We start from the raw sequence: 26,639 nt of genomic DNA on the forward strand, positions 1-26,639 counted from the left end.
TGGCATACGACCTGTAGTAAAGAAATCTTCAATCTCTTTGATGAGTGGGGTTTTAATCTCCTCCCAGAAATGTTGGTAGAAAGCTCCCGTTAAGCCATCTGGACCGGGTGCTCTTTCTGCACCAATATCAAAGACTGCTTTCTTAATTTCCTCCTCTGTGACTGGACTTTGTAAATCTGCATTCATCTGAGTTGTTACTTTCCTCTGTAGACCTCTGAAAACTGTTGTATAATCCTCTGTGGAGACCCTTGTTGTTTTGAACAAATCCCTGAAATACGTTTCTGCTACAAGTCGAATATCTCTATCTCCGCGATAAACCATACCACTATCATCCTCTATGGCTATGACTCTGTTGCGAGCAAGTCTCTGTTTGGCTTGAGCATAGAAATATCTTGTATTTCTATCCCCTAGAGTCATCCAACTATTTCTACTCTTCAGTTTCCAGTAGTGTTCTTCATCTTTGTAGGCTTGATTGAGCTGTGTTCTGATTTGATCAATCTCTGCTGTGGTTCTGGTTCCATAGGTTAATGCTTGATCCAAATCTCTCTTTAGTATACCTATACGAACAGTAGCATTTAAACAATTTCTCTTTTTCCAATCTGACATCATTTTCCTGCTTCTCTGAATCCTCTCCGTGAATGACAAACCCGTATCCTCTGCACTCCATCCATTTACCACTACTTCCTTGAATCCTTCCTTATTGAGTAATCGACTATCATATCTGAAAAGGCTACGGCGTTGCTCTACTACATCACAAAGATTAGTTACCACTGGTCGATGATCTGAACCCTCAAAAGGTAGAAATTCTGTTTGTGCAGATGGAAACAAAGCAAGCCACTCTGAATTCGCCATTACTCTGTCCAAACAGCACCACACTGTATGAGTGTATCTTTTCCCTGTCCATGAAAACTTATCACCAATGTGTCTCAGATCATGAAAATCACAGCTTGATATCATTCTGCGAAAGTCTAAGAAAGTTCTTTCTGGGCGTAATGGACCACCTCTCTTCTCATCATTGCCTTTAATTTCGTTGAAGTCACCCATAATTAGCCATGGTTCTACTCGAGTAGTAGCCATTCTTTCCAAACGTTCCCAAAGATCATTTCGGAGACTTGGTTCCGGGTGACCATACACAAACGATAAATTGAAGGAACTTCCATTAAACACAACTTGCATATCTACAAGATTGGGAGAAGCAAATACAACTGAAGCAGAAACTGAATTCTTCCAGAAAATAGCAATTCCACCACTTATACCTTGTGGTGGAACTGTAACATAGTTAGGGAAACCTAAATCATGAGCCACTTCACTAATCTTGGCATCGCGCTGTTTCGTTTCCAATAGGCATAACATGTCCGGGAAATACTTCCTTTGTATTTCCTCAAGGCGTCGAACTGTAAGGTCTATGCCCAGACCTTGACAGTTCCAGCAGGTTGTAATCATGGAGGCTGTGGTGGTTTAGGGCCCACCGCGCCTCTACACTGGGTGTTCTGAGCAGAACTGCGCTTCTCCCATCTCACGGATTTGTAACTTTGGAGTTACTCCTGTCGCCGTGAACTCCATGGTGTCTTCTCTCTTACGCTTTCCCCTTTCCACAGCTAACTGTTCCTGAACCCGGACTGCTTGGTCCATCACCTCTGGTCGTGGGTGAATGTTCACTGAATAACGTCTGTAATCCTCACTCCCTGGGATGTCACCTGTTGCATTCTCATAAATGGGAACAGGATTGAGAAGCTCACTGTTGTTAAGTTCACCACTGAATAAACCGTAGTGCAGGTTGGCTTCATGAAGGTCAGCTTCATCAGGGTCTTCCTCAACTAAAGCATCATGGTTCGGATCAATATCATCCAATTCTGCTTCCTCAATGATAGGAACATCTTCTTGCGCATTAGCACCTTCATTGACCAGGTCTTCATCAGCATCAAGTTCTAGTATCACCACTCCTGGGTTTGGGTTGTCTGGTGGAGGCAAATCAGGTTCCTCCTCATCATCCGAATGATGTTCATCTCCTCCATTCTGGATTAAACAGGCTCCCGTGTCATGTGTCAGAAATCCACAAACTTCACAAAAACCCCGGAGTCTCTCAAATCGGAAGCGTAACAGAGTGTTAACTCCTGCCTGAAACTGGACATTGCGTTGGAAACGTAGTGGTTCCGCTATGTTCCAGTTGACTTGCACACGAACAAATTCCACACGCGCTGCAGCCTCCGCATCATAGTCTACCTCCATCAGATTACCGAGAGCACGTCCCACATGAGCAATAACGTTGTGGTTGAGATATTGATATGGGATGCCACGAATTTGGATCCAAAAAGGAATGAAGTCAATCAGAGGCGGATTCGCAAGAGGATTCCATCTTTGGATTATCAGCATACGATCATTGAAAGCCCAAGGACCTCTACGGATCATTGTCTCCATTGATTCCTCAGAGGGGAAAATGAACTGGAATTGATTCCCCGGTATGATTAGCCCATGAACCAAGCCAGATTGTCCCCAAATTCGGGGCATTGAAGCAACAATGGAGCGGAGATTCTGACGTCGAGGCATCACCGGACGACCAATCACCATGAAACGATTCTCTGCTTCTGCTTGGGCTACCACATCCGCCGGGAGTGCTATTGGGTCTTCATCAGCACCGAGATTAATATCTTGTACTGCTCGTCGGAGATTATCAGCCATCTTAACCAAGGTGTTGTAAAATCTGAAAGGGAAGAGTAGAACAAGCGCAATTGCTGAAATTTGAGTTGTGAATTTGCCATATCCAATCTTGGGTTTAAATAGAGGAGATTCTGTAACCGCAGATAGATCTATAACCGTAGAGAGAGCATCACGTCGAAGTGGATCCTTAAACGTGGAGATAACCGTCGGGAAAGTGGGTTGATCAACCTCCACTTCACCGGAGAATTTGATGTAAACCATCGCGAGAATTGAAAATAACCGTTGCGAAAGAGAGAGAAAAATCGCCTTTCCAATCGCCATTTTTTATCGCTTAAGATATCGTTTCTTACGTATGAAGATGCATCAACGGCCGACTACCGATAAAATTCTATATAATTTTATATATATTTTAATACAAACATTTTTTTATAAATTAATTATTAATATTTTTTTCTCTTTCTTTTGATATCCACTTCTCTTCACAAATTTATTATTTTTATCATCACCTTTATATTTTCTTATAATTTTGTTTTTAATAAAATTACAGTCACAGTTTTAAAAGTTTGTTTTTTAACAATCAGATTTTAACAGTTAAAGTATCTACATCCAAAGTCTCTACAGCCAAATTTTATACAGCCAAATTTTATACAGCCAAAGTCTCTACAACCACAAATAACAGTCGTTACCAATCGGGCCGTAATAGTTTTTTCTCGCTACACCATCACTTTTTTTTTTTTTTCTAAAATTAGTTTTGTTTTAATGACATGTCACATTTCTATTGGTGCACTGACTTGTGCTTTATAGGATAAAGGATATCTTATATAATATCTTATATAATATGAGAAGGTTTTCCTCAACTTTTGCTAAGGAGATGACACTTGGCATGCTGTATATCTGACACATGTATTCATTTGTTATTTGGACCTAATTAATTTGTTATTTGAACCTTATTAACTTAAATTATTTGTAGTTTGGACTTTACTAACTACAGGCCCACAAAACCAAAAAAAATTTTACATCTCCTTCTTATATAGATATTTTCAGTTTTGCACAAAAATAAATATAGAAAAATATAATGTTTGGTTGACAAAAAAAATTATATATATATATATATCTAAATATAGATATTTTCAGCAAAATGTATATTCTAGATTTTTATCGTTATGAAGATGCATCAAACAAATAATCGATTTATCCGCTATTCTTATCAAGTGAAAATGGTTTACGATCATTATTTGTTTCTTATTTGCTTGGACTCTTCGTAAATTTATCACTAATCTGCTTTAAATATGAGCATAATTATGAGACCAGTGACGGGGATTCTGATTCGATAGTATTTTTTTCATAATCGATTGTATGTATTTAATTGTATTTATATCTATGTGGATTTGCTCTTTTTATTATTACTTATACCAATTAAGTGGCTCATAAGTATCTGGTAAACAATTGTATTATGTTTTTTTTCCTTAGTTTATCCAGTTAAAAATTAAAAGATGTAGTTAATAAATACAAAAGATAAAACAATGAAGAAACTCCATTAAAAAGCATCTGTAATTTTTTATGGATTTTTTCTTTGCTACATAAGGAAGTGGATCACTTATTTGGAGACACTACTACATCAGTTACAAAATTACGAAGAAAAAAAAACCGAGGAAACCTAAATTATATAGAAATTAGAGATAAATTGAAATTGCCAAATTTCAAGAGATAGATTAGAAAAATTGAAGATGTAATTTGTGAGAATCTTAAAATATTATGTAATTTAAAATTAATTAATAGATTTCAAAAAATAAATTAGCAAATTGTAATGTGTGAGAATAAATTAAGGTAATCAAATTATGAAAAAGGGGGAAAACAGAAAAATATTAAGAGATATATTAGAAAAAAGTATTGATGTGTTTTGTGGGAAAGTTAAAATATATCAGAGTGAAAAACTATAGAAAATGGGGTTTTATTTGGGTTATGGGGTGTTTGATTAACGAACAATAGTGTATGTGATTTTTGTTAGAGATTATTCTCAATTGGAGAAAATAGTGTTAACATCAAAGAAGAGACCTGCGTTTTTTTACTTATTTGGAGAAAATAAGGCGAGTTAGAAAACGTTTTTTTTTGTATCATATATCCTATATAGTTGATTTCTAGATAAACTAATGTTAAAACAATCACACGATATGTAACATCCGCGAACCAATTTTGTAATTTTGGTGTGGGTGTCGATCGACACCCTTGGGGGCATCGATCGACACCATGTGTTTCCGGTTTGGTCGGGTTCGTTTTAATTGCTGGTTGGTTTGGTTTGGTTCAATTAAATCCCTAAATCGTGTTATAAGCGTCTAAGGACGAATTAAGGGTTTCAGAGACTCATTTTGGTCGCCGTTGAGTGAAAAGAAAGAGAGAAAAGAGAGAAAAACATTTCTGAGATTTCTGGGCTTGTTCCTGGAGATTTTTGAGAGATCTGAGGCTGTAGAAGTGATAGCTGTTGCTGGGAACGAAGGAGAATCTCCTGGAGGTGTTATTCCATCGTTTTCTCAACCCCAATCTCCTGTTCTTGAGGTGAGTGCTTGACCATGGTTGATCTAAGCATGAGATCTCTCTTGTTTGGGTGTTTTCTTTGCTGTTTGTGTTGTTTTGTTGTTTGGGTTCGTTGCTTTTGTGATTCCTAGTGATTTCCGAGGTAATTGGGTGAGTTTGAAACGGATTCGAGACGATTTGGAAGGAGAGTTCGATGTTCGGAAACGCGCAGATCGTGTCTGCAGAAGAGGTATCAATCGACACTAGGAAGCATCAGTCGACACCATTTTGAGGGGCATCGGTCGACACTGTTTAGCATCGGTCGACACCATTGTTTGTAGCATCGATCGACACCGTGAGGCATCCGTCGACACTGGTCTCAGCCGAGACTTGTTTTCTTGGTTTGATGTATTGTTGTGTGTTGTTTGTTTTGCTTAAACATGAGGGTCTCATATGCTTGTGTGTATAACCTAGTAGATGGGAGGACGGCCTCACTAAGTATTTATGATAATACTTACGCATCTCAATTGTTGTTTGTGGTGTGCAGGTAAAGGAAAAGTGTGATCGTGGAATCAAAGGCGATGAGGAGGAGGATGTTCTAGAGGCTTGATTGATTGTGGTCTAGCTATTGTTAGGTTGCTAGTTTTGAGATGATAGAGCATTGTAGGATGTTGGAACTTTGCTATTTTGTTATTGGTTATTGGATTATTGCTGTTGGTATTCTTATTGGATTAATGGAAACTGTTTCATTTGGTTATCCGCGGTTATTGATTGTTGTTAGGATGTTAGTGGGTATGGGACCACTAGTAAATTAAGGTATTAAAAAAAAAAAACGGGAAGGGTTGTTTCATTTTGGTATCAGAGCCCTTACGGTTCTAGGTTTGGGTTCGCTAGGTTTCTGTTGTAGATGTTTGGGATTTGCATGCTTGATTGATTATGTGAGTTAGTCAATTGTGTGTGGCATGGAGTCCTAGAACATCCTCTTTGAGCCTTCAATGAGATTCCACGGTGAGTTATTGTTATGTTTCTTTGTGTGGTTTTGATTTGTTTTCTGCTTGTTAGCCTCTGTTCTTGGAAGATCAGTGGTTAAGGTGTTTGAGTTGTTGGTCGTGGACGAGCACGTGGTCGTGGTCATTGTCGGGTGGGTCCCAAGGCCAGCGAGTGTGTGGTCCAGAGTTCCACGAGAAGGTACGTCAGAGAGTCGCAAGCGTATCAGGAGGGACCAGAGAGGGTTTGCCGGTGAGCGTGCCGGAGGTGCTGGGAACCCAGGTGTGGGGTTGCAGCAGGTGAAGCCCAGGGTCGAGATGATCGCTTGGCGGATCTGTTGGCGTGCTGTTGGAGCGGTTACCGAGAGGGGTATCAGTGTAGGCTCCAGTTGTGCCGCATGTGGCGGGGTGCAGCCGAGGGCTGCGGATGTTGAGGACTTTCCACCTTATGTTAGGAGGATGGAGCAGTTGTAGATGACCGGTATGAGATTATTCTCAAGAGGTATCGGGCCTAGAGAGGCGGATAGGTGGACATATGCAGTTGGAGCAGATATTTCTCTGCTTGGTGGTTAATCTAGTTGGATATTATAAGTTGAGTGGGCAGGTGTAGCATTGCAATGTTATACTTGGACCACAGGAGGTACTTGTGTCGAGAGATGTTTATATTCGTTAAGGATAGTTGGTCCCGAGGGGATGGTGATTCCCCTGAATACCGATAGCTCGAGGGGTTGAGGGCTCCGAGAGTGGCAGAGGGGATGTTGTTCTCCTGAGGGGATGAGTAGTTCCCCTGATATCGAGATCTTGAGGATTGTGGTCCAAGAGTGAGACGGTATAACTCGAAGACGCTGGTCTGAGAGTGAGATCGGTATAACTCGAAGGTTGCGACCTAAGAGTGGAAGAGTTGGGAGCAAGCAATGTATATAACATGAGTGTAAACATAACGACGGAATGTAGGCCTCGAGAGTGATGGTGGTTTAATCTTGGATTTTAGGATTATGTTGGCCGGTGGGCCAGGGTTTTATGACCGGTGCGGTCAAGAATGTGTGGCTGATGTGCCGGGATTGTGTGGCCGGTGGTGCCGGAGTCCCGGAAAGGGGAGTTGCAGCAGGTATGAGCCGGGAAAGGCATGTTTGCCAGGTACATAAGATTCACGAGAAGCCTTCATGGCAGGATAAACTAATCGTTGCGACGATGGTGGATGAAGTTCATTGGAAATGGACAAGGTTACTAGATTTAAGGTTTTGGTAAGCTTGCTGGGGGAAAACAAGTCAAGTAGGTTAAGTTGGCGGTCTGCAAAGCATTTGATACAGTGAATCAGAATATGCGAACGTATGGTACTTGTTTGTTTTATTACGCTCGTATTGATGATTTGCTGTGGAGAATAGCTAAGCGGAAAGCTAATTTTTGATTAATCTATCTTGTGGAAGTTTTCCCTAAGAGACAAGTTACTAGAGGTTCTTGGACGAACAAGAGGGTTGACATTTAGGTGGCTTCGAGTTGATGTCGGCATACTTGAGTGTTTGTTTGGCAGAGCTGAAGAAGCAGCTAGAGGATTTGTTGAGTAAGGGATTCAACCGTCCTAGTGTATCATTGTGGAGAGCGCCAGTGTTATTTGTCAAGAAGAAGGATGGGAGTTTCCGGTTGTGCATTGATTATCGGGGTTTGAACCGGGTCACTGTGAAGAACAAGTACCCTCTTCCTAGGATCGATGAGTTGTTGGATCAGTTGAGGGGTGCTACTTGGTTCTCTAAGGTAGATCTGGCGTCGGGTTATCATCAGAGACCGATAGATGAGGCAGATGTGAGAAACACGGCTTTCAGGATGACGTATGGGCATTATGAGTTCGTGGAGATGCCTTTATGGGTTGGCTAACGTACCAACAACGTTTATGAGATTGATGAACAGTGTGTTTCAGGAGTTTCTAGACGTGTCTGTCATCATTTTCGTCGACGATATCCTGGTATTTTCTAAGAGTCCTAAGGATTATGCGGTGAATTTGGGGGCAGTTTTGGAGAAGCTGCGGGAGCAGAAGTTGTTTGCTAAGTTGAGCAAGTGTAGTTTTTGGCAGCGTGTTATGGGTTCTCTGGGTCACATTGTTTCTGCAGAGGGAGTTTCAGTGGACCCAGAGAAGATTCAGTCCATTAGGGAGTGGCCGAGGCCGCAGAGTGCCACTGAGATTCGGAGTTTCCTGGGGTTAGCAGGTTACTATAGGAGGTTTGTTCGGGGTTTTGCTAGTATGGCTCAGCCGATGACTAAGCTTACAGGGAAGGATGTTCCGTTTGTGTGGTCACCAGAGTGTGGGGCAAGTTTTGCAAGTCTCAAGCAGATGTTGACTACCACGCCGGTGTTAGCACTGCCTGAGCAGGACGAGCCTTATGTTGTGTATACAGACGCTTCTAGAGTGGGGTTGGGTTGTGTACTTATGCAGCAGGGGAAGGTTATAGCCTATGCTTCGCGGCAGTTGCGGAAGCATGAAGCAAATTATCCTACTCCTGATTTGGAGATGGCAGCAGTGATCTTTGCTCTTAAGATTTGGAGATCCTATCTGTATGGTGGGAAGGTACAGGTATTTACAGATCACAAGAGTCTGAAGTACATTTTTACTCAGCCTGAGCTGAATTTGAGGCAGAGGCGTTGGATGGAGTTAGTAGCGGATTATGATTTGGACATAGCTTACCATCCTAGTAAAGTTAACCTGGTTGCAGATGCCTTGAGTCGGAAGCGGGTGGGGTTCGGCTCAGGAGCAGGATATGGAGGCGTTGGTAGGTGAGATTAGTGCATTGAGTTTGTGTGCTATCTCATAGGAACCTTTGGGTTTGGAGGCAGCTGATAGAGCGGATTTGTTAAGCAGAGTGAGGTTAGCTCAGGAGAGCGATGAGAGGCTGGTGAATGCCTCTAAGGCTGCGGGTGCAGAGTATCAGGTTTCTGCTAATGGTACTATCCTTGTGCATGGTCGGATCTGTGTGCCCGAGGGTGAGGATTTGAGGCAGGAGATACTGAGAGAGGCTCATTCGAGCAAGTTCTCTATTCATCCAGGGGCGAACAAGATGTACCGTGACCTCAAGCGGTATTATCACTGGGTCGGGATGAAGAAGGACGTAGCCGACTGGGTGGCGAAGTGTGATACCTGCCAGGTGGTTTATTACAGATTTTGCCTATTCCAGAGTGGAAGTGGGATATGATCACAATGGATTTTGTAGTAGGATTGCCAGTGTCACGGACCTTTGATGCTATCTGGGTCATTGTGGACCGGTTGACTAAGGCAGCACATTTTCTGGCCATTAAGAAGACTGATGGAGCAGTGGTCCTGGCTAAGAAGTATGTGAGGGAGATAGTCAGATTGCATGAGGTGCCGACGAGCATTGTGTCTGATAGAGATTCTAAGTTCACTTCGGTGTTCTGGAAGGCATTTCAGGCAGAGATGGGCATTAAGGTGCATATGAGTACAACTTATCATCCCCAGACTGATGGACGATCAGATAGTACGATCCAGATGCTGTAGGATTTGCTGAGAATTTGTGTGTCGGATTGGGGTGGCCATTGGGCAGATCACTTGAACCTGGTAGAGTTTGCTTACAACAACAATTATCAGGCGAGTATTAAGATGGCTCCTTACGAGGCTTTGTATGGGAGGCCGTGTCGTACACCGTTATGTTGGACTCAGGTGGGGGAGAGGAGCATATATGGTGCGGATTTTGTTCAGGAGACCTCGGAGAAGATTCGGGTTCTAAGGCTGAACATGAGGGAGGCTCAGGATCGGCAGAAGAGCTATGCTGATAAGAGGAGAAAGGATCTTGAGTTTCAGGTTGGTGATAGAGTGTATCTCAAGATGGCCATGTTGCAGGGTCCGAACAGGTCATTGACAGAGACTAAGTTGAGTCCGAGGTACATGGGTCCGTTCAGAGTAGTTGAGCGGGTGGGACAAGTGGCATACCGGCTGGAGTTGCCTGAGGTTATGCGTGCGTTCCACAAGGTATTTCATGTGTCGATATTGAGGAAGTGTCTTCACGAGGGTGACCGGTTGTTGCCTAAGATTCCTGAGGATCTTCAGCCCAACATGACGTTGGAGGCGAGGCCGTTGAGGGTACTCGGGAGGAGAGTCAAGGAACTTCGGAAGAAGAAGATTCCTTTGATGAGAGTCCTGTGGGACTGTGATGGAGTAGAGGAGCAGACTTGGGAGCCCGAGACGAGGATGAAGGCAAGGTTTAAGAAGTGGTTTGAGAAGCAGGCCGCGACTTGAGCTTGTCTAGCCGGGTCCGAGTTGTAGTCCGTGGCTGGAGTGGGTACGGAGTATTCCAGCCCATCTCTCTTGATACTTGGTCGCTTAGGGGTGGTTGGTTGTGCGACTAGGTACCAAGATGAGGTGGTGCTCGGGATGCGGGTTGATGAATTGGATTGTTGTATCTTATTTTTCTATTTGTATTTTCGTTGAGGTTGTAACGATTATGACATTTTTGAGATTAATAAGATGAGTATTTTTCTTTATGTTGACTGTTGTTGTCATGGGAAGAAGAGAAATAGTTCGGGTTTCTATTTTTTGAAGTTTCCATAAATAGGAAGTTTCCACAAAAGGAAGGTTTCCAGAATCAGAAAGTTTCTAAAAAAGGAAAGTTTTGTGGAAATGTTGAGGTAGATCTAGCCGGGAGATACTCGTTGGCATCAGTATTTGTTTTGCTCAAGGCCGTGCGGGCCCAACTCACGTGATACCGATAGCTCGATGGACTTTGTGGCCAGAGAGTGGGAGTGGTATGTTGCTTCGGATGGCGATCCGAAAGCGCGATTGAGGGTGACGACCCAAGAGCGGGATATGTGAGGCTCCCTGGATTCCGTATCTGTGAGCCGAGGCTCGGCAGTGAGCTGGTATGTCTCGAGGGTTGCGACCCGAGAGCGGGGGGAGTGTGTTTGAGTGACTTCCTTGATGCCGTAGCTTAAGGAGGTTGGCCTGATAGCGAGCCGGCATGATTCGTTGGTTGCGACCACGGACGGGGGAAGCACTGAGTTGTGAGCAAATAGTGTTTATGATGCAAGTATATTGGCTAGAGGGAGACCTCGAGGGTCAGTCGGAGGTGTGCGGGCTGTTGCGACAGTGGCACGGGAAACCTTGGCTGATGGTGTTTAGTCCGGTCTGGGGACGTGCGGGCCGTGCTGACGGTGGCACGGAGGTCCTTGGCAGATGGACGGTATTGCGGGATTCGGGGACGAATCCATATTGGTGGGGGAGAATTGTAACATCCGCGAACCAATTTTGTAATTTTGGTGTGGGTGTCGATCGACACCCTTGGGGGCATCGATCGACACCATGTGTTTCCGGTTTGGTCGGGTTCGTTTTAATTGCTGGTTGGTTTGGTTTGGTTCAATTAAATCCCTAAATCGTGTTATAAGCATCTAAGGACGAATTAAGGGTTTCAGAGTCTCATTTTGGTCGCCGTTGAGTGAAAAGAAAGAGAGAAAAGAGAGAAAAACGTTTCTGAGATTTCTGGGCTTGTTCTTGGAGATTTTGGAGATATCTGAGGCTGTAGAAGTGATAGCTGTTGCTGGGAACGAAGGAGAATCTCCTGGAGGTGTTATTCCATCGTTTTCTCAACCCCAATCTCCTGTTCTTGAGGTGAGTGCTTGACCATGGTTGATCTAAGCATGAGATCTCTCTTGTTTGGGTGTTTTCTTTGCTGTTTGTGTTGTTTTGTTGTTTGGGTTCGTTGCTTTTGTGATTCCTAGTGATTTCCGAGGTAATTGGGTGAGTTTGAGACGGATTCGAGACGATTTGGAAGGAGAGTTCGATGTTCGGATTCGCATAGATCGTGTCTGCAGAAGAGGCATCGATCGACACTAGGAAGCATCGGTCGACACCATTTTGAGGGGCATCGGTCGACATTGTTTAGCATCGGTCGACACCATTGTTTGTAGCATCGATCGACACCGTGAGGCATCGGTCGACACTGGTCTCAGCCGAGACTTGTTTTCCTGGTTTGATGTATTGTTGTGTGTTGTTTGTTTTGCTTAAACATGAGGGTCTCATATGCTTGTGTGTATAACCTAGTAGATGGGAGGACGGCCTCACTAAGTATTTATGATAATACTTACGCATCTCAATTGTTGTTTGTGGTGTACAGGTAAAGGAAAAGTGTGATCGTGGAATCAAAGGCGATGAGGAGGAGGATGTTCTAGAGGCTTGATTGATTGTGGTCTAGCTATTGTTAGGTTGCTAGTATTGAGTTGATAGAGCATTGTAGGATGTTGGAACTTTGCTATTTCGTTATTGGTTATTGGATTATTGCTGTTGGTATTCTTATTGGATTAATGGAAACTGTTTCATTTGGTTATCCGCGGTTATTGATTGTTGTTAGGATGTTAGTGGGTATGGGACCACTAGTAAATTAAGGTGTTAAAAAAAAACGGAAAGGTTGTTTCACGATATTTGTGTTCTGCTACATTTTTTTGTATATGTAAACAACTATATTTTCCTCAGTCTTCATGCTATGAATTAATATTAATTTTAAGTTAACTTTTTATTATTATAATATTAATTTGTGTCAAGTATTAGAAAATATGATTTTTGGAGAGACGACACAAAAATTTTAAAAACCTGCAAATATTTAAGGAAAAAGTAAGCAACATTGCATGTGCACAAAAAGTAAGGAAAAAGTATCAACTGTATTGAACAAGAGAAAGAAGATGGCATGTGCACAAACTTGAAGTGGATTTGTGTAAATTACAAGCTTGAACAAGTTGTTAGCAGTGATTTAAGACGGTAAGTCTTACTCTTACTATATCCTTTTGTTAATTTTAACTGATGATTAAAGTTGTTGCATAAAAATTAAGATATTATATAAATTTTGTTTTCCTAAATTAAAGTATTATTAATTATCTATTTTTAAAATATACCCTCTATATAAAAATCTGCATAATACAAATGATGATAAAACACATATAATTAATGATGTATTAAAATTTAGAAACATCAAATAAATTTTGTATGAGATAACGAATAAGAAATAGCTACTTAATTACTTCAACTAAAACTTTTTACCGAGATATCCTATTTATTTTATTTTGCGTCAAAACATGAAGAACACATATTAAATATTTTTTTAAAAATTTGAACATTAAAATTTTAAAATTATATATCTAGATTTAAGATATATAAAAATTATTAAAAGTATAAATAAAATATATCTCGCACATGGTGCGAGCCTACTTCTAGTATATATATATAGAGTGGATTCAGGGGACCTTGAGGAGGATCCCCGCTTAGTCTTGCGATGTACTGGCCTAGGCTTTGAAAATTTCTCCATGCATCTCAAACACAAACTTGACGTTAAGCATCCTAGCCAAGAAAAAAAAAAAAAACATTGTTCATCGTCTAACGTAACTATTCGGGAATTGCCACTTGGTGTTCTTCAAACAACTGCCTCCAATCCTATTGAGCGATCCGTATGGGAAAGGTTTCTAGGGGCAGGTGTGTTTTGTCTTCCTTCTTCTCGCTGTCTAGCAAATTTATTAAACTCTTGTTGGTTTCTCTAACTAGTTAGTTTTTTTTTCCCATAGATGGAGTAGATTCAGTAGTACTCGAGGAGGATTTTGAGGAGGAGCCCGTTTGGTCTTGCGAAGTATGCTTTTCTACTGGACGAGGCTTTGATAATTTCTCCATGTGCACCTCAAACACTAACTTCATGCAAGCATCCTAGCCACACAAATAAAACATTATTCATTACGTAACTATTTGATCCAGCAAACTCCTACGTACAGTTTTGACCTCATGCTATCTTCTTCACAAGATAAGAACTTAGTTGAAGAGGAAGAGTAAATCCCTCATGTTCTTCTTCTCATAAAGCATTTCATATCGTGTATGCTTTGATGTACTTAATTAACAACAATAACTGTTATTGTATCTTATCCTTTGTGACTAATCAGGCATAACAAGGAGAATCACCAATGTCAAAATTTTTACAAGGTATGTTAAAAGCTTTTACAATATTTTTAAAAAGTTTTTAGAGAATATTTATACGGTATTTATATAATATTTATAAGATTTTCTACATATACAAAGACACTTTGTGTATACTCTTATAAAGTTACATATTTATTTGAGTATATCTTTCTTATAATCATTTTAGACAAGGTTTTTACAAAAGGGCTTTGTTAAAATTCCTCCTCCAAAAAATCACTAGACTACTTAATTTTTTTTTTTAAATAAACTACGTTTTGGCTCGATCCCGATTTACGTACATAGGCAGCTCATTTTGGCGTCCACTTCCGAGTCTAGCTATGGAAAAATGATATTAATATCTATTGTTATCTTATATACTAGTATTTTTGCAACAGTTTTTGCTTAAAAAAATATTTTTCATAAGTTTTTGCATTTAATGCCATTGAATTCTATCAATCTCCTATTCATTTTATAAGTCTCTGTTTGATACTAATCGAAGTCCATATTTTCATGGGCCTCTGTATGTCTAGGTTGTAGAAAAATCGAGGCCCAGATTGTAGAAAATTTTAGATTGCAAAAAAATCAAATACAAAGAGATTATAAGAGACATTTAATGGCCTTACCTTAGTTATCATCGCTGTATATACACCTTCCTCTACTATAGTAAGTTCATGATACAGCGTGAATAGACATGATTAGTATTTACCTTAAATCATCGCTGCATCTTCCTTACAAAGAGATTCGAAGAGACATTTATTATAGTTAATGTATTATTTTCATCAGCTAGAATAACTTAAAAGGATAATTTAGTTTCCCAAACAAAGCCATACGAACAATAACTTAAAAGGATATTATTTCTTTTACTTAAACATTTTTTAAATCTTTTTTCTGGGTCAAAAAAATATTCATAATTTTAAACTTACAAATTATACTTATGTTTTAAGTAAAAAATGATTACTAGAGAGACAAAAATTAGACAAAAAAATTGTGTATAACAAGGGAAACATAATATCATTCACTTATATACATATTATTAATTCAATATCATCATAAGAGATATATCAATTCTTGAAAATATTTAGATAACAAACTTAGACATATATTTTAATACTATATAGATTAAACTTATAAAAATTCGTTCCGCGGTATACATGGGGTCTTGATCTAGTATCTATGTATTTTATTAACTTATTTATATAAATTATTTCACCATCTATGTGCTTGCGTCAATGAAAACGATGATTATTACTATTAGTAGTTTAGTACCACATAGATCGAACAATTGATTACCACTGATGAAAACTTTTAAACTCTTAGAATTAAGCCCTCACCTCAGATGAGTTTGTAGTGAAATAACATAAATTTCATAATAACTAGCAAAGATGCACAAAATACATAAAAGTTAAATACATAAAGTTCATCTAACTAGCCAGAAGTGTAATCAAAAGAGATATAGTCCAAAACAAAACCAAGCAAGGGAAAATCAAGCGGAAACTGAGCTCACCATGGCTGAATCAAACCGATGTCACATAAAAATCTTGGTGAAATGAAGAAGATATTTTTTCTCTTCTTAATTTGTAAGCTATCCATATTTAGTAAAGTAAGATTTCACCGAAATAAAAAATCGACTAGATTAAGACCGTACTAGAGCACGGTTTGAAATTCATTTTATTTAAATTATAATTTTAATATAAAATATAAATTATGTGATTGTTTTAAAAAGTTTTTTTTGCATAAAACATCCCCTATATATTAATAGAGGAACATTTTGGCAAAAAAGCTGAGGTATCAGCATTACAGAGCTCAGGACATTCTTTCCTTTATTTGTCATCAGCTTTTAAAAATATTTACATTTATTTACCATTATATTTTTCCAAAAATACAATTAACACCCAAAATTAAAATTTTATATTATCTTTTAACTTAATTATATCCTTTAATTATATTTTCATAAAAATTTTAAAATGAATTTTAAGAACCTTTTGTTCATATGATATAATAATATAAGATTGATATTATAATAACTCTCACGGGTTAAATTTTAATTATTATACAAAAAACTTTTATAGATAAATACTACACAATCAAATTTTAAATATTTCAATTACCCATAAATATAATAGATTTTGTAAATAAAAATTACAGTAAAAACATTAAATAATTATTTTATACCGCACTATGTGCGGGTTGTTACCTAGTTATGCAATAAAATCATATGCTAAATATGATGGCTTGAAAGACACATATTTTGTAAGTTTTATATTGTTAATGAAATTGAATTTAAATATTCAAATTTGACACATTACTCAGTAAAAATTTTATTTCAATAGATATTATTTTTAAAGAATACTATTACTAAAGCTTGAATATTTTATAGATTGAACAAATTATATTGGTTTTTAAAAATTCAACTTTTGGTATATCCGGAAATAAAACTATTTTTATAATTATAATAAATAATATGATAATTTATTTGTTTCACAAAATAGACTCATATATAAAAATGAGAGGTGAAGTATAATGATAATTAATAAATTAATATGTTAAGTTAGATATCAAAAGATTTTAATATGGATGGATAAATTAATAAAGGAAATTAATATAGTAAGTTAGATGATATTAAATGATTTTTTTGAATATTCTCTTTAAGATTTTCGGAAATAAATTAAAGTTGCACCCACTATTTAACTTGTAACCAATTAATCTATAATCTATTTGTAACCAACTTATTAAAATTATATAAGCCCTGTTCGTTTCAGTATCGCAGCGACACCTTCCAGCGACGGTAAATTACACTGACATCAATGAATTCTTTCTTCTTTGCTATCGCTGGTTTTCTGTTTGCTGTCGCTGCTTTCCTTTCTGCTCATGTTGTTTTCCGTCGCTGGCCGTCGCTGAATTTTTCAGCGTCTCATTTAACAAAAAATCTGTCGCTGTTTTTTTTTTTTATAAGATGCTTTATTGTTGGGTCAAAAATAAACGAATCAAATTAGTGTTATTTTGGTGTCGCTAAAAGGTGTCGCGCGACTCTGCAAACGAACAGGGCTATAGTCTACAAAAGAGTGTTGTGTACTTTCGTTTTATTATAAAGGGGATACATAAGATATCCCTTTTTGATATGTATTTATCCTCTCAAATATACAATATAAAGACACATTTTTATCTATTTATTTCCTTTTTAATATGTTCAATTTACTCTTGTTTTGGTCAAAATACTTGGTTTCATTCATTCATGGAAACAAAGTACAAAGAGGTGGATTTCAAGATCCAAAGTTTGCACACAATACATAAAGACATTTCCCAATGCCAAAGGAAATTAAAAGAGATCAACAAAGTATCCAAGAGAGCTTTGAGGCAAGAGCTAGAAAGCAATTTACCACATGTGATGTCAAGGTTTGTCGACAGTTCATCAACGAGAGGCTCAATGGACAACATGATGGTCACTGTCAAGCATTGACTAGATGACGTTGATAAGGTGGTCTTGGAAACTGGGAGGAGTTTGGAGTAACTTGCTAGACATGTCAGATGTGGGTTGTTGGCCGAGAGAATCTAGAATTATACTCAAACATACGACAACATGAGTTCCGGTCTAAGAAGCCATGGAGCTTCAAGCACTTGGGAGCAATAGGAGCCGACGTATAAGCTAGTAACAAGGTTTGAACGAATACAGTGTGATGTCGTAACAAGCCAGTGGGTTCTCTCTTGCAATAAGGCTTTTGATAGACAAGGGAATATGTAATATTCTGTTCTCATATTTATATAGATATTACTTGCACGGCATTCATACACTCTTGTATATATTGGTGACATAATGTAATGAGAGAGGGCATCAGGTCTTGCTTTGTAACATAGTATCAAAGCCCTGAAAAAAAAAAATCTTCCGCCGCTTTCATCTTCCTCTTCTCTCTTCTATTCTCTTCTCTCGCTTACCCTCTGCTCCTTCTCCTAAAACACTAGATCTCTTCTTTATTCTATCTTCTCTTCCTTCCTTCCTCGATGGCTCAACCGGTTCACAAAATCTTTACCGTGACTCACAGTAAGTCACACATCCCTCTCGTCCTCGACATGCAGAAGATGAACTAGGACGCCTGGCGTGAACTCTTCGAGACTCACTATTACAGCTTCGGCGTCTACGGCCATCTCGACGGAACATATACTCCAACCAATGCCGAGGACACTCCTTGAAAGGAACGGGACGGCATCGTCAAAATGTGGATCTACGGCACCATATCCCCCTCCCTTCTCGACACCATTCTCAAAACCCGTAGCTCCGTTCGAGAGATCTAGACATCCATCGAGAATCTCTTCCGAGACAACAAGGAGGCTCGAGCTATCCAACTTGAAAACGGTCTCCGCTCACTCACCATCGGCGATCTCTCTGTCCATGACTACTGCCAGAAGCTGAAGACTCTCTCGGATCTATTGACTAATGTTGATTCTCCTATCACCGAACGTGTACTCGTTATGCATATGCTTAGTGGTCTCACCGAGAAATACGATAACATTGTCAACATCATCAAACATCGCCAACCCTTCCCATCGTTTGCCACTGCTCGCTCCATGCTTGCCGAGGAGGAATGACGTCTCTCCAAACAAGTCAAAACAACCTCTGCCTCTCTCGATTCTTCCTCTCACAGTGCGCTCTACATATCTTCCGGCTATAACAACAACTCTCATCGTCACAACACCTCCAACAGAGGTCACTACAACGGCGGTAACAATAACAACGGTCGAGGACGCGGTCGCGGACGGAGTTACAGTCGCAGAGGACGTGGTCGACAGAACTGGAATTGGGGCGCTAACTGGCGTATGCCACCTCCGTGGTATCAACCTCCAATTTCGACCTCACCGTGGCCACAAAGAAATTGGCCACACCAACCTATGGCCTACTTGACAGCCACTCATCCTGCAGCTGCTGGCGTTCTCGGGTCCTCTCCACACACACCACCTCCGGCTGTTCAACCAACACAATTCCCACCAAGCCTTGCCGCCACTTTTGGGACAATGATGGTGCAAGATCCGGTGGATGGCAACTGGCATATGGACACTGCTGCAACGTCCCACCTCACGGCACAACCAGGTACCCTACATTCTCTTTTTAATTTGACTCTTCCCCATCGGTTATAGTCGGTAATGGATCCTCTATTCCTACAAATGCTTTTGGTCACTCTCTTATCATGTCTAATAGCCAACCTCTTCACCTTAAAAAACGTCCTAGTTTGCCCTTCTATCATCAAAAATCTTGTCTCGGTACGTCAATTCACTAAAGATAACTCTGTCTCTGTGGAATTTGATCCGTTTAGTTTTTGTGTAAAGGACTTCCCAACTCGGATCACGCTTATCCGATGTAACAGCGATGGACCTCTATATTCCATCACGTCACCACCATCGGCCATTCTATCTTCTCCATCTCCACAAGCCATGATTTCCACGGTTCCCAACACCATGTTGTGGCATCGTCGTCTCAGTCACGTGGGAAACACTACTCTACAATCTCTTATCTCTTCTTCTACAATAAATTGTTCTAAAACTGACATGCCTCTTTGTCATGCTTGTCAGTTGGGGAAACACATTTGTTTACCTTTTGATTCTGTTATTTCTACTGTTTTTTAACCTTTTCAAATAATTCATTCTGATGTCTGGACCTCACCGTTTCCAGCATTACGGGTTTCAAATATTATGTCATTTACATTGATCAGTTTACTCATTTTCTTTGGGTTTTTCCTTTACGTAAAAAATCTGATGTCTTCTCAATATTTTTACAATTGATGGCTTATGTATCTAATCAGTTTGGCCGCATCATAAAAGCGTTGCAATGCGACAATGGTGGTGAATATCAAAACAACACTTTCCTCTCCCATCTTTCAAAACATGGCATCGTTCCTCGCTTCTCTTGCCCTCACACTTCCCAACAAAATGGCAAAGCCGAGCGTATGCTCTGAACACTTAACAATTGCGTTCGTTCTCTTCTTTTCCAGGCGTCCATGCCACCTTCCTATTGGGTAGAAGCAGTCATAACGGCTATTCACCTCTTCAATATCCTCCCCTCATCCTCCATCAACAATGAAACTCCTTATACCAAACTCTTTCGCAAGCCAACCGCATACACTCACCTTCGAGTCTTTGGTTGCTTGTGCTATCCCAATCTCCTTCCTGTCACACCACACAAAATAGCTCCTCGTTCCACCGCCTGTGTCTTCCTTGGATATCCCACCAATCATAAAGGATACCAATGTCTTGATCTTCAAACTCGCAAGGTAATAATTTCCTGTCATGTTACCTTTGCTGAGTCTCTTTTTCCTTTCTCCCAAACCACACAAACTCCTCCCTCCGTCGCACCCACAAATGTGCCTATCCCACCATCGACTCTCCTTCTTCCCCTCTATACACCGTCAGTCGAAAACACAGCACCTCCGCAGCCACCCACTCTGATGGAACCGGTACCCCCGCCGGCTCCGCCAGTTGCTGCTACACCTCCACCTGCGACGTCTCACCCTATGGTGACACGTAGTAAACGAGGCATTTCCAAGCCGAGACAACCCCTCTCTCTTCATACCACCGTTCTTTCTCCCCTCCCTTCATCTCACCTTAAAGCTCTAGAGGATCCTAACTGGAATCCAGCCATGCATGAGGAATATAACGCTCAAATTAAAAAGAGGATGTGGGACCTCGTACCACGGCCTGAAAACAATAATATTGTGTGTTCAATGTGGAGCTTTACGCATAAGTTTCGTGCAGACGGCAATCTTTCAAGGTACAAGGCATGCTTAGTCGCAAATGGGAAATCACAAGAAGTCGGTGTGGACTGCGATGAGACATTCAGTCCGGTCGTCAAGCCAGCTACTATCCGCCTTGTTCTTGATCTATCTCTCTCTCGACAGTGGCCAATCCACCAACTTGATATCAAAAGTGCCTTCCTCAATGGCACTCTTGATGAAACGGTCTATATGCATCAGCCATTGGGCTTCCGCGATCTCGACAAACCTGACCACTGCTGTCTACTACGACGCTCCCTCTACGGCCTCAAACAAGCTCCGCGCGCATGGAATCAACGGTTTGCAGAGTATGCTTGTTGGATCGGTTTTAAACAAAGCAAAAGCGACCAATCACTCTTTGTGTATAACCACGCCGACGGCAGGGCCTATCTCCTTCTTTATGTGGATGACATCGGTCTCACCGCATCTTCCACGTCGCTGCTCAACCGTATTATCTCTTTGCTTAGCAAGGAATTCGAAATGATGGATCTTGGAGAGCTCCATTATTTTCTTGGCATCGAAATCACGCGGAACACATCTGGTGATGTGATCGCAGGACGCGACCTCAGCCAAGAAGACCAAGACACGCCGGACGCGACCGAGACGCCTGACCAAGACGCATTGGACGCGACCAGGGCAACCTCTTCAGACGTGGCCAAGGCTCCAACGATCCTTCCCGGAGCCACCACACGTTCCAAGAGCTCAGCAAAGGCGGCCAAACAGCGGCTCAACCTATTTGTCCGAACTTACGTCCGACACCAGCCACCCAACGAAGACTCCGAAGGCTCAGTCCGCTTAGTCTTCACTCTTACCCAAGAGTGAAGACGGTCAAGTCGTTAAGCGAGGAAGTGTACTCTTTTTCCTCACTCCGGGTTTGTCCCAATGGGTTTACCGGAGGAGGTTTTAACGAGGCATGGAGCTAAACGCAAAACGCCTAAAGGCTAAGTTGCTTCACGCGCAAGGCCAAGGCGGTTATCTCTCTTTCCCTCTTATTTTTGGTTTAATTTTGAACTTGAGAATATTCTCTTTTGATCCTATGTTTGTGAACGTTGGAGAGTGTTTGTGGCTAAGCGTGTTAGTCAAAAGGTGGCGATGTGTTCTCTTTGTAAAGGGGACACGTCAAAAGGACGATGTGCGGATCAAGATGAATCCGCGTGTCCTTAAGCTCCTACCTAGACCTAGCTATTTAAACTCTTCTTAAGCCCTTGTTCCTCCTTAGACTTGTATGAAAATAAAACTTTTTCTCAAGAGAGATTCTTGAAACTTGTCTCACTCTTCTCTTTCTTCAATCCGGGATTGAACCTTGAGAAAACCCTAACAAGTCGCGAACCGGGTTCGCTCTTGTTAGCGACCGTATCAAGAGGAGAGCCAAACCTCTTGTGTCGTCAATCGATCCATCCGTATTTTCCCCTCACTACGTTTCCATCTGTCCTCTTTCATCTTTCTCGAGTCCCCTCGAATCATCTCAAATCATTCCGCTATCGTTTCCCTCGAAGACGTCCACCCGCTCGTCCCGCATCCGTACTGACCGATTGAACCGTTCGTGGCTTCCTGAAGTATCTCCCGAACGGCTCGTTTGAATTCCTTCAAACTCCGTTTCCATCGTTTGATTCTTCCCTAGAACCGAAGCCCAGAACCTCGGCCGTGAAAAGCTTCACCGACTGAAAGTTGGCCGAGAGTCCAAGCCGCGTCCGTACCGCGATCGTACCGTGACCGTGTCCTTGGGTCACATCAGCTTGGTATCAGAGCTTCAAAGCTCCTACGAGGTTGTTTCTTTCCAGAACCCTCTGTTCCTTTAAAGTTTCAATTTTTGAGTTTAAAGCTTGCATCTTTTAGCTCCATAGGACTCGCTTGTTCTTTTTGGTTTAATTTGGTGCATGCTTAGGCTTGTTTTTCGTCCGCTTAGGTTGTTAGAATTCGCATTTGTTCTTCGTGTTCATATCTCTGTTCCATTGTGTTCTTGCGAGCTCACTTTTAGATCCATAAAGCTAGTTTCGCGATTAGTTTTTGTGTTTCCGGTCTTAGGCATAAAGCAATTCTTGTCGCGTAGCACTTTTACTTTTGCTTTTGCTTTATTTGTTTTAGTCATAGGATTGCATGTGTCATGGCTGTCCTCAATCATTGTTAGTGGAACGAATCTTTGTGTGGTCCTCTTGAGTGTGTGAGACTCACGTGTGGTTTTCTTTTTGCGAGGTTTAAATTCAAGCCTATACCGCGGAGCCACGCCACGTCACCAACAACCAGTCCGTACGATGGCCGAAGAAATTCCACCAGCGCCACCAGAGATTGGTGTCACCCTCGCCGCATTACGAGCCGGCCTAGAGCAACTGGCTGATCGCCTCACGAGGATTGAACTTATGAATCCTCCTCGCGAAGATCCGTTACCCGCGAGGCGACCACGACGCGAGCCAGCGAGTGATCAGTCCGATGAGGACTTTGAACCGAGGCCGAGACGACGACATCGCTATGATGATCAAGACGACGAAGGTCCGAGACGTTATGAGCCGAACCACAAGATGGTCCCACCGACGTTCGCAGGCAAGTCAGACCCCGAGGCCTATCTTGAATGGGAAAGTCGCATGGACCACTTATACTCGTGCCATGCCTATCCGGAGCTACGAAAGGTCCAATATGCGGTGGCACAATTCACCGATCACGCCCTTACCTGGTGGGATCGACTGGAAGCTGAGCAACGACGCAACCGCGACCGACCTATCACTGTTTGGGAGGTCTTGAAAGCAGAGATGCGAAGGCGCTACGTGCCTCCCTACTACCACCGCGAGCTCCAGAAGAAGTTTCGGCGACTAACGCAAGGCGCACGGAACGTGGAGGAGTATTACGAAGAATTTGAACACTTGCGAAATCGGTTGCAAGTCGATGACTCCGAAGAGTCACTCATGGCTCAGTTCTTGGACGGATTGCAAGAACGCATTGCACGCAAGGTCGAGCGCCAACCCTATCAAACCTTTGAGGAGTTATTGCATCTCTCGGTGCAAATTGAGACTCAAATCAAGAAGAAGAGCGCCTCTGTGCCTCGTGGCCGAACTCAAGGAGCTACCAATTGGACTCCTAACGCGTTGCCACCAAACCGATTGCCGGAAAAACCAAAGGCGACCAGCGCAGATTCAAGGTTCAAACCTAGGGAACCGGCCACCAATGAGCGCCAAGATCCGCGACACAACCCTACCGACGTCCGGAGCCGCGACATTGTATGTTTCAAGTGTCAAGGGAGAGGCCATTACGCTCGTGATTGTCCGAACGCACGGACGATGATACTGACTGAGGCTGGCGAGATCGAGTCCGATGATGAGGCCACTGAAGAAATGGTGCGAGGAGAAACCGAGCTGGAAGAAGCTGTTGCGGAACCCGAGGTCGGAGAACTGCTCATGATACGCCGCATCCTGAACGGCGGTGTAGCCACGGATGACGCCAACCAACGAGATGCATTGTAAGTGGTCGCGTTTGTGGCTTGATCATAGATGGAGGTTCTTGCACTAATGTGGCAAGTTCCAGTCTTGTCAAGAAACTTTCTCTTGAAACCACAAACCACCCTCGCCCTTATCGCTTGAGATGGTTAAATGATAAGACCGTGATCCAAGTAAAGGAACAAGTCACGGTCCCATTCAGTATCGGTCCGTATAAGGATCAAGTTCTTTGTGATGTGGTGCCTATGCAAGCTAGCCACCTCTTATTGGGGCGCCCATGGCAGTTTGATAAGCGCACCACACACTGCGGCCATACTAACCAATACTTTTTCGTTCATGACAACAAACGTATTTGCTTGAAACCCTTGAGCCCCACGCAAGTACATGAAATGCAAGACAAGTTGTCTAAAGACTCGAACGATAAAAAGAATTTCCTGATTCAATATGGTGATGTTAGAAAGTCCCTTAAGGACTCAGCCCAAGTGATTTTGATGTTGTTTCGAGATGCATTGCTTTCAGGTCTTGATGGTTCACTAGAAGCCTTACCGGAGGTCATACGCGGCGTCCTCAAGCGATTCGCCGATGTGTTCCCCGAAGAACTCCCCGAAGGCCTACCACCGATCAGAGGCATCGAACATCAGATCGATCTAGTTCCAGGAGCGCAGCTTCCCAACCGGCCAGCCTACCGTGTCAACCCCGAAGAGGCGAAGGAGCTTGAGCGACAAGTCAAAGAGCTCATGGCGCAAGGTTACGTCCGAGAGAGTTTGAGCCCGTGTGCTGTACCAGTGCTACTAGTCCCGAAGAAAGACGGATCATGGAGGATGTGTGTTGACTGTCGAGCCGTCAACAACATCACTATCAAATACCGCCACCCCATTCCACGCCTCGATGACATGCTAGACGAGCTTAGCGGCGCCAGTGTCTTCTCAAAGATCGATCTTAAGAGCGGCTACCATCAAGTTCGGATGAAGGAGGGTGACGAGTGGAAAACGGCCTTCAAGACAAAACAGGGTTTGTACGAATGGCTGGTAATGCCATTCGGTCTTTCTAACGCCCCCTCTACCTTTATGCGTCTTATGAACCATGTTTTGAGATCGTTTATCAATAAATTCGTAGTGGTTTATTTTGATGATATATTGGTATATAGCTCTAGTTTGACTGATCATGTAAAACACCTAGAGGCTGTCTTGTTTACCCTCCGCGAAGAGCAACTCTACGCAAACTTGAAAAAGTGCGTGTTTGCTGCTGATGAATTGGTCTTTTTAGGCTTTGTTGTGAGTTCGCAGGGCCTCAAGGTCGATGGAGAGAAGATACGCGCAATAGAGGAGTGGCCCACGCCAACGAGCATCACTCAAGTCCGGTCGTTCCACGGCCTAGCCAGTTTTTACCGGAGGTTTGTGCGAGATTTTAGTACGATCGCCGCGCCTCTCACCTCCGTGATCAAGAAGAACAGCGAGTTTCGATGGGGAGAGGAACAAGACAAGGCGTTCACCGAGCTCAAGAAACGCCTCACGCAAGCACCCTTGCTTACATTGCCCGACTTCAACAAAACTTTTGAGGTTGAGTGCGATGCGTCGGGAGTTGGAGTCGGAGCTGTCCTGACTCAAGGAGGCAAACCGGTGGCGTACTTTAGTGAGAAGCTTAGTGGAGCTACGCTTAATTACCCTACGTATGACAAGGAGTTATACGCCCTCGTTCGTGCCATGGAGGTTTGGCAACATTATCTATTGGCGAGAGAGTTTGTGATTCACACTGATCACGAAACTCTCAAGCACCTCCGCGGCCAGACCAACCTCAAGAGACGTCATGCGAAACGGTTGGAGTTCATTGAGTCGTTTCCATACGTCATTAAGTACAAGAAGGGCAAGGAGAACGTAGTCGCCGACGCCTTGTCGAGACGGCATGCACTAATCACCACAATGGACGCGCGCGCATTGGGTTTTGAAAGCATCAAAGATGCTTATGCTGGAGATGCTGAGTTTGGAGATTGCTTCCAGAACCATGGGAAAGGAATCTACACCGAGTTCTACATTCACGAGGGTTTCCTGTTCAGAGGTCGAAGGCTGTGTATACCAAATGGTTCTATCCGGGAGTTGCTAGTTCGTGAAGCCCATAGTGGAGGTTTAGCGGGTCATTTTGGCATCACCAAGACCTTGGCCGTGCTCAAGGAGCATTTTTACTGGCCAAAGATGCGAAGTATGGTAGAGAAGCACGTCGGCCGTTGCATAGTTTGTCGCACCTCCAAGTCGACAACTCACCCGCATGGCCTCTACATGCCTTTGCCCGTGTCCACCGCACCATGGATCGATCTCTCCATGGATTTCATCCTCGGCCTACCCCTCTTGGCGCATAAAGATAGTATCATGGTGGTTTTTGA

General features: G+C 42.1%; 2 pseudogenes; one reads left to right on the forward strand and one right to left on the reverse strand.

Moving 5' to 3' along the window:
- Positions 1–1,168: 1,168 nt before the first annotated feature.
- LOC147938374 (uncharacterized) lies at positions 1,169–2,998 on the reverse strand (annotated as a pseudogene).
- A 15,080-nt stretch (positions 2,999–18,078) lies between these two features.
- LOC147938375 (uncharacterized) lies at positions 18,079–22,887 on the forward strand (annotated as a pseudogene).
- The last annotated feature ends 3,752 nt before the right edge of the window (positions 22,888–26,639 follow it).

Source organism: Camelina sativa, chromosome 9 (genome assembly GCF_030686135.1).
Source record: "Camelina sativa cultivar CO46 ecotype springtype chromosome 9, ASM3068613v1".
Classification (NCBI taxonomy): domain Eukaryota; kingdom Viridiplantae; phylum Streptophyta; class Magnoliopsida; order Brassicales; family Brassicaceae; genus Camelina; species Camelina sativa.